Consider the following 9,759-nt stretch of genomic DNA (forward strand, 5'->3'; position numbering starts at 1 on the left):
TTGAAAAGCACCTTCCTGTTTGTGTAATGCTGCCACAGTGGCAGAAGAACACAAGCCCTCCCAGCCTCGGAGTACAGGCGAGATGTGACTCTGGCGAAACCCTGCCCGATGCATCTGGAGGCACGCTCTCTGCTGATTCATTTCGTTAATGGCTCAGGAAGAAAAGCCCTTTGTATACAGATGACTAAATAGCAGCCAATGTATCATAAAGCAAAAGGCATTGCCTTTTTTTTTCTCCCCCCCCCTTTTTTTTTTCCTCCAAACTAGGCTTCCCACCCTGCCAGAAGTGCTTTATTGAGTCATTCCATGGATTTTAAATGCTGTTTTGACTTTGCCTACACAAAGAGAGGAAATGGAAAGGGAATCCCCATCTCCCTGGCTCCCTATAGGGGAGCCTCACCCTGTGGTGCCATGCTGCTCCCAAAGGACAGCCTCTGTACAGGGGGAAGCATGAGTAATACTTGCAGGAGTATGCATCTCTACCGCAGCTACAAAGCAACTGAACAAAGGTGGAAAAGCAAGGGTGAAGTGGGATCAGACATGGAAAAGGCACAGGCAGGCAGCAGGAGGGAAGCCCTGGTCCAACAGAAGCAGGAGGCTTTGTGGGCAGGGGGGGAGCCCAGTGGGAACCCCCCGTTGTGTTTGGACTGTCAGCACCTGCTGTGCCAGCCCAGCTGCATGCCGTCACAGCACTCGGTTGGTCAAAGTGGCTCCAAATTAAGAGTGCAGTGAGAAGTGGTCTTAATTCCTCTCTGACTTAATTTCTTGTGAAATTAAAGAGTTTCTGCCCCAAGCCTGAGCCCACCTGGTTGGGTGGATGGGGCAGGAGGTCTGGAGGTATGGGTGAGGGCTCCTCAGGAGATAACACAGCATTGCTCCTCTGCGAGAGGATGCTTGGCTATTTTAAAGTAGAGAGTTTCCAGCAGTGTCACCGATGTTTCTAGAGGAAAGTGATCACATCTGTGAAAACTAGGAGAATAGAGATGCCTCCCATCAGCATGGAGGAAGGTCACCGAGTCCTACAGGTATTTAAAGTATCCTTTTGGCCGATTTCAGTGATGGCCTATTCTGCAGGCTTCGCTTTAGTAAAAGTTGTTTTTAGGAGCATTTGCCCTGGAGCCTCAGCAACTTCCAGTCTGATGGGCAAGTCTCCTCCCATGGGCAAAGCTCTTGGTAAATAAATGTGCTGGACACAGTCTAGACCAACACCCTCCCTCTTTGCCCTGCCCAAACTGAGGGACTGTAAGCACAGAAAATAAAAGAGGAGGAGGAGAGGGAACTCCCTGTTCTGCTCCGAAAAGTGACTGCATAAATGTGATGCTGCCCAGTAAAATACTAAAGTAAGAGTTTTTTCTGCTTAACCTATTGGATCTGAAAAGCTCAGCTTAGCCAGGGGAAAATGAGCAAGGCGCTCTGAGCCCACACATCACAAAATAAATTAAGTTTCTGGTTCAGGAGCACCTTTTGCCCTCAAAGGTATTTGCACAAAATTAGCCACAACATAGTTTCACTCACATGAAAAGGAGCTGCTATCTGGAGAGGGTGCAGAGGCATGCATGGAATTTGCTGGGGTTTTTTTAGTGGCAATTACATACAAAATGGAAAATATCCTGCTTGAAACAGAACTGGCAGGCAGAAAACAAAACCTGACTTAGAGACTTTACACAGAGTGTAGCTGATGTGCTGCCAGTGACAGGCAGTAGTATAAGGGCCTTGCATAGTCACTTTTTAAGTGGTAGAACAGTAATTTAAAGATCGTAAATGTTTCACCTCAAAAATGTAGAAAATTATTTCACTTAATAGAGCTGAGCATTCAGAAATTAGGAAACTCTGCTATGAAGGTGTAACTTTTATTCATTCTCTTTTGTGCTTATGCATATGTGATCTTGTAATAAAAGACTATTTTTATCTTATGGCTTCTGTCTCAGCCAGTGAGTAGGTAGACAGCAATTTGGATTATTTAGTCTTTTCAGCCAGTGTGTGACTGAGGCCATATTTACTCCATGTAACCTTAATTCCTCACTTAGTTGTTAATAATTTCCAAAAATGTTTAAATTCAGAAATAGGTGCTGGCAATGGACTGAGACAATAGAGCCATAATTCTTCAGGAGGTGTGATGTTTTGCAGTCCATGACACTTGTAGACTTCAACTGCTGTCATGTGAGCCCAGCAACCCAGCAAATCTAAAAACACTTTACCTAGTACACTCAGAAAGTGAGGAATACAGTAAGAGCCCAACTGTGTGACTTGCCCCACATCACTTTGGGACTGAAACAGGACAACATTAGTCTCTTTTCATCACAAGACTTTTCTTTCTCTTCCTTGATTTGTTCATTAGCACCTCCAATCTCCTGCCAAAAGGGAAATACAGATCTTGTAGATCTGTATCACAATTCATGTGTACATGAATTAGAGGTTTCCTCCGCATTCTTCATACTGGCATCACCTGAAATTGCAGTCTTCATGTAATCTATTCTCTGCTCTTGGTTGTTGTTGTTTTTTGCTGGTTGTTGTTGTTATTAAATAAACAGCAGAATGTAGACATCATGTTGCGGGGTTGTACTGCCACATAATGACCGTCAGAAAGCTGGAGTCTCTGACATTATGAAAGGGTCTATCAGCTGGCTGTTTAGCTTAAATGAGGAAATCAGAGTTTCAAGCTAGAAGAGCCCTTTGTATCTTGTAGTCTGATATCCTGTATACTCAGGCCACCACATTTTTCTCCCAGATATTACCTGTTCCTGTCATTCCTCACAACTCATCATTGTTACTTGTCATTTTCATTTATGTAACTATGATCTGCATTTGTCTTCCGCACTCTGTTTCTAGCACTAACCCTTTCTAGCACTCAATCACTAGCTTTTCTCCCTGTCCTTACTTTCCTAGCCCAAACCCTCATTTTCGTTTCCCCTGATGCAAGTTTCACCTTGTTCTCTGTGCTGCCATCATCCTGCTCCAGGTCACAGCACAGGACATCTGGGGGAAGATTTCTGTGCTGCTTCTAGCAAACTTAATGCTTTATTTTAAAATGATGTCAGAAAGGGGAATGGGAGTGGAAGGAGAACGTGGCTCCTACTCATCCACTTAGGGTTACAGTGGTTAGGACCCTCTCCCAGGATTTTGGAGAATGACTTCAGCTCCGCCACTGCCTGGCAGCTTTGACGGCTGCACAAAGATAGAGGTCACTGGCTACTCTGGCACTGTTCATGTTTCTGTTGAAACAAAACAAGGAAAATCAAAAAGATCCCAGTATCTTGGGCTGCATCAAAAGGAGTGTGGCCAGCAGGTCAAGGGAGGTGATTCTGCTCCCCTGCTCCGCTCTGGTAAGACCTTACCTGGAGCACTGCATCCAGCTCTGGAGCCCTCAGTATAGGAAGGATATGGACCTGTTGGAGAGGGTCCAGAGGAGGCCATAAAAATGATGAGAGGGCTGGAACAGCTCTGCTCTGAGGTCAGCCTGAGAGAGTTGGGGTTGTTCAGCCTGGAGAAGAGAAGGCTCCAAGAAGAGCTTATTGCAGCCTTTCAGTACTGAAAAGGGGCCTATAAGAAAGATGGGAACAGACTTTTTAGCAAGGCCTGTTACAATAGGACAAGGGATGACGGTTTTAAACTAAAAGAAGGGAGATTCAGGTGAGACATGACGAAGAAATTTATTACAATGAGAGTGGTAAAACACAGGCACAGTTGCCCAGAGGGGTGGTAGATACCCCATCCCTGGAAACATTGAAGGCCAGGATGGACAGAGCTCTGAGCAACCTGATCTAGTTGAAGATGTCCCTGATCATTGCAATGAGGTTGGACAAGATAACCTTGAAGGTCCCTTTCAACCCAAACTATTTTATGATTCTCTGATAACCCTCCCTGTAACATCCTGGGGATGTGGAGGCCCAGCTGTGCTAAAAATTTCATTATAAAGGAGGTCATTCTGTAAAGTGCACAAGTGCTCTTTGACCTGCTGTCTCTCTTCTCCCAGCTCCCAGAAGTGCCACAACTGCTGAGCTACAAAGTCATGCATCTTGCTGAGCATCAAACTGTTCTGCATATTGCAACACCAGGACAGCAATGAAGGAGTAGGCATAAGAAAAACCTGCTCCCTAAGCTGCTGCACAGCAAAATGTTTTTGCATCATCTGGCACGTTTAGATGTTGTGTCATGTGCAGTTTCTACAGGGACTTGGCAACATACACGGCAGCCAGTTTTACAACATGGCTGTGTGAAGTCTGCCATGAAGTAGTTCGTATCAAGCTGAGAAAATTAACATGATCCAGTTAACCGGGAGGGATGACTAGAGATAAAACTTCAAGGCTACCTACCAGACCACCTGAAACCAGATCAGTAGGTTTTAGGCAGCAGATACACCTCCCAAGATGAATAGCTGGGCACTTGGAAGGATCCAAAAAACCTATCTCCCTTGATAGCCCCAGCTCCAAAGGACCCCAGAGCAAGGTACCCTGGCTTAGGGCAATGCCTGGGTACTGGGTGACTCCCAGCCAGGAGAGGCTGGGAGCTCTGGGAGAGGTTAAGGCAGGTTAACCACCGACTAGGATTGCCTTTTATGTTTTCTTCGCTTGCCAACTTAGTGTTCCCACACTGCTTCTAAAGACTAGTCTTGCTGTAAGTCGTGCTAGATTTTGTTTGTGTTTCGTTGGGACGCCTGGGGGTGGCAGGGGAAAAGACTAGGTATATCTGAGTGAAACCAGCAAATTTGCAAGGTGTTGTCCCACTGAAGGCAGCAAACTGGAGCAGGAGGCTATTTGCAGATATGACTGAAAGACTGGTACCTCGGGACATGCTTCAGTAGTCTGGGTGCTTCCTGGCAGCCTACAGTTGGGCTGTGCCAGGACTGACGCTTTCGGTTTTTAGGTCATCATGGGTTTCTTTCAGAACAGTATGTGTTCCTCATGCACGGAGCTGATGGCAGAGTTGTGCTGTGCATCTGGGTGAAACAGAGCCTCAAGAGAGCTGAGAAAGCCTGATCTCCTCCACCCAGTGCAACTGATGATAACATGTGGAGCAGTAATTTGGGTACTCATCTAGAGAGCTCGGTGTGAAGGACAGAAGGTTGCATTCCCTGAGCAAAGAAAGGAGTCCTGAGAGACTCTGTTCTATGAAAGGGCCCTTCCTCCTGCCTTGTCCTTGAGAAAATTTGCCTCTGAAGTGTTTACATGCTGTCCCAGACTTCTGGTGCTCCATGGGTGTCCATAAGCATCTAGGAGAGGCCTTCTCACACAGAAGAGGCCTCCCCAGGGAGGCAGGTGAGGCCATCTTCTGGGTGACAGCCCTAGGCAAGAGCCACCCGACTCAGCTCTGACCAGGGTGAGAAAATTTGGTTTGCATTAAGGCACAGCTCTTGTTCCCAGGAAAAGCCTGATGATTATCTACAGATTTTTGGTGGATGAGGGGCTAAGTGTAGGCAAAGCTTTTGAGCTTTGTATTCTTAGTCCTAGGGACATGCTTAGGTGCCCAAGTGCTTGGGTGGCTTCACCTCCAGGTATAGCAGGACTCTACAGATGAAGGTCTCTCCCAGAAGCTTACACTTTGGTGCTCTTTTCCTTCCTAAAAAGCCATAGGCACGTCTCTAACAAAAAGCAGAAGCTGTCCTTAACTCTCAGGTGCTGCCTCCAAAACTGTACGCTGCACTTCACTTAAATGTTTGCTGGATATTTTTTTTTTTTCTAAAAAAAACATTGGCAACACAATATTTCTTCCTCTAAGCTTATTGTTGGAAATAACTAAACTCTGTTTGCTGATACTTCACTACATACAAAAAACCCCCTGATCAACTTGAAGCAGGCGGCACAGAAAGTTTTAGCCCAGACACTTGAACTCTGGCAACAATGCAAAACTGATAACAGGCTCCAATCACAAAAAGTGTGGAAGAATAGCTAGTACCAGCTGCAGGGCTAATTTTACAGATAAATGTGACACATATTGTAACACAAAACGTTTACAGAATGGAAAGCTAAAGTTTTTTATAGAAATCTTCCCCAAGGGTAAGATGGGATCTTTTCCAGTAAGCCAGAGGCAGGGGAGCTCCTCTCCTGGTGTAACAAGACACTGTCAGCAGTAAGTAAGCAGCTCGCTGTGCTGGGAAGGGATGTGATCTCTTGCATCCACACAGCTGGAAAAACAGAGGAAGCAGCTCACAAGATAGGCCAACAGGCTCAGGAAAGAGAATTGATCACAGCAAAAATCAGCTTTTACTACTTGAAGTGCCAAGTCAAGGGTGATGCCTTCACAAAGGGGAGAAACTTCTGCCCATTCTAGTGGACCTTGGCATGTGAAATTAGCAGTCTCATCAAAGACAAGGGGACCTTGACAGGAACAACTTGCCAAGTGGCACATTTGCTCAGCTTTCTGTCCCATAAAGTCCTTGATCATGGGCACACTCTCCTTCACAAATCCATGAAGTACCAAAAAAACTGCTTATTGTTTTTCATCAGCATAGTTCTTCTAATCTTGGCCACTAATGGGCTGTAGCATCTCAAGGGAGAGCCAAAGGGCACAGACTCTTCCCAGAAAACAGCAGAACAAAAGCCATGGTTACGATTACTTTTTTCAGGCGACTGTCAGAAATGGACATTCAGGTAGCCCAAAACCACAAGAGTCTTCCATGTGTGAAGAAAGACACGTTCATTTTAAAGGAGGACAATAACAAACGCCTGCAGGGAACTGTCATGTTTAAGATCTTTGTCAACAATCTCAAGGAGGTGATGGCATCCACTTTTGTCAGTCAGGGCTGTTGTTCAGAGAGATAGGCTGGAGGAATGGGACAAGAGAGAGCTTAAGGAATTAAACACAGATAATTGCAAAGTCCTGCATCTGGGAATAAATAACTTCATAGCAAGAGTACAGGTTAGGGACTGCCAGGCTGGGGATCAGCTCTGTTGAAAAGGCCCTCAGGAGGAATTGAGGTGGGGACTGTGTAGACAGTAAGCTGAACATGAGCTGGTATTGTGCCCCAGCATAACAAAGGCCAGCAGCATCCTGAATTGCAATAACAGAAGCATTACTAGTGGACGAAGGGAAGTGATCACCTCCAGCTTCTTAGTACCCATTAGACTGCATCCAAAACAGTGTCCAGCTTCCTCCCCCCCGCTATCAGAAAGATATTGATAGCAAGTTCAGTAGACGACAACCAGGATGGATAGCATGCTAGATGAAGCGTGCTTTCTGTAAGAAGCTGCTGGGGTTACAAGGCTTGTTTGACCTGGAGAATATTCAGGGGCAGGGGCCCTAACAGCAGCCTTCCCATACCCATGAGCAGGCTACCAACAAGAGGGAGTCAGGCTCCTCACTGTGGTGCATGGTGAGACACCAGGCATAAACTGAAAAAAACAGAAATTCAAACTCATAAGGAAAAACCTTCTTGCCAGGACACCAGACAAGCAGTGAACAAGGCTGCCCTAAGAAGCTGTGCAGTTTCCATCCTTGGAGATTTTCAAGGTCAAGTTAGGTGAAGCCACCCCCAGAAATATTCAAGGCCAGGCGGGACAGGGCTCTGAGCAACCTGATCTAGTTGAAGATGTCCCTGCTCATGGCAAGGGGGTTGGACTGGATGACATTTGAAGGTCCCTTTGAACCCAAACTATTCTATGATTCTAAGCCCTGAGTAAGCCAGTCTGACCTTGTGGCTAACCCTGCTTTGGACAGGAGTTCAGTCAACCTGAGGTCCCTTCTATAGTGAACTATTCTGTCAGCTTACAATCCTAATTATTTTTGAGCTTTACTGTCCTCATATCCTGGAGACTTTCATAGAGTCTGATGAAAAAAATTAAAGCATCCTTTCTGCTTCTACACGAGCAAGGAAAGGCCTCACTCATTCATGTGCTCTTAAAGCATGATTAGGATGGTGGGATTTTACTCAGTCTTTTATTTTTTTATCCATTTACACCATATTTCCCACATCAGTTTCTTTTCAAGAGCGTTTTTGGTGTGCACACCATGCAAAATGCTTCAGCAGCCCTGTATGGAGGATAAAGACTAAAGCCAGAGACTGTGGGAGAGGGGCAAATCCCTTTCTGTACTACATGCAAAATTTGAATGCTTACATGGCTTCTAGGAAAACTTTTAAAAGAAGAAAAATAGAAGTAAAAACACAATGAAAATAATTTTATTTAGCTAGCACTTATGGTAATGTTAATGGTTGAAGGTCTATGAATCACAGTATTCCTATGCCACAAAACAACAGCCCTGCAAGAGCAGAAGTTCCTGAGGGATTTATCTCTTGCTGTTGTAAAATAGCAGGAGGTGTTTGATATTGAACAATTATTTCTAGCAGTCACACTGCAAATAAAGTAGTTTCTCATCTAAAACATACACAATGATAGTTGTGGTACGAGTTTGACTGGACACAGAAGGCAGCTGGGTTTATAACTATGGCTGACAACACAAAATAGGTCCCCATTCACCCTTTTTGCAGATTCAGTATACAAATAAAGCCAGAGCCAAGGAGAGGCACATAATCTTGGGTAATGTGGACTTTGCTCCTCTCCCCCTTCCCCTCCCCCCTGCTTGGCAAAGGCAGCCATAGTGCTGTGGAGCAACCAGCCCACCCCATAGCACCACACATATCTGAAAATGGAGACAAACCTCACTATGGTCCCCAAACAATAAAGATTTTTTTTTTTGTCTTCACTCACACACAGAATAAAGTCATGAAGACTGCAAAGAAGTAACTAGTCCTATACAAAGAGGAACAAAATAGTAACTTTATTGAACATCCACTGCCACTGTAAATATCTGTCTGCATTTCTGCTGTACACTGAATAACCTTCAAGTAGACTAAGTAATGAATTTTGACTTGCTGACAACTGGCTCTGTCTTTCCTGTGGCCCTGTTGCACTGCTGATGGTGGGATGCAATCTGAAATTTCAAGATGCCCACCTGGCAACTCACTCTGTCCTGCATCTCTGCTGCAAGGATAACCACACATTCAGGGCCTAAGGCAAGGAGAGGGATTGAGAAATGCCAGCAGAGGAGTGTCAATGATACTTAAAGCTACTCTTTTAATTAGTAACCTTAAGCTGAGGTGTGACTTGAGGTTTGGAAAGGACTGCTGAGTACTCCCCCATCTTTCCATGAGTGGAGGCACTGCCTGCATAAGCTGTAGGTACAACAACACAAAGCTGAAAAACCTGTCCTGTCGTATGATTTCCCCAGCTTTCCTCTACCCTATTCCTCCCTCACACAGAGCCACAGAGTAGCATCTTGAGATGCAAACTCCTTTTAAGCAGCAGGACGTGCTGTGTTACTGTTTCAAAGGGAACAATTTTGATGGTGGGATACAAAAGTGCAGCAATCCAGTGTGTGGCAAGTTAGGGACTAAATGCCAGTGTGAAGAACAAGGCATAAAAGGTCAGTTCTCAGCCACAGCCCAAGTATCTATTGAACATGAAACAGACAGCTAAGAGAAGAGAAGCATTCAACATGCCATGAATAGCTGCCTTGTGGATTCATTTTGCAAGATCCATGCATGTGGAAGCCTGTGTCCAGCAGTGGAAAAAGAAAATCTCACTAACCTATTTTTATCACTGCCAAAGTCTGGCAACCGTCTAGATGTTCTAGGTTGATTTAAAAGTGACTTTTGATAGGGTTCAAGGTCCTCAGTGGTGGCAGTTCAAATTAGGTCATTTCCTCAGAGCTGCCAACAGGCAGAAACTGAAGAGTTGGCTATTTTATAATCATCATAATTATACAGTGGCCATAGGCTTAAACCATACCCTAAACATAGAAACCCAACAAAACCCAGCTTGGTCT

The sequence above is a fragment of the Columba livia genome, chromosome 1, assembly GCF_036013475.1.
Source record: "Columba livia isolate bColLiv1 breed racing homer chromosome 1, bColLiv1.pat.W.v2, whole genome shotgun sequence".
NCBI classification, from domain to species: domain Eukaryota; kingdom Metazoa; phylum Chordata; class Aves; order Columbiformes; family Columbidae; genus Columba; species Columba livia.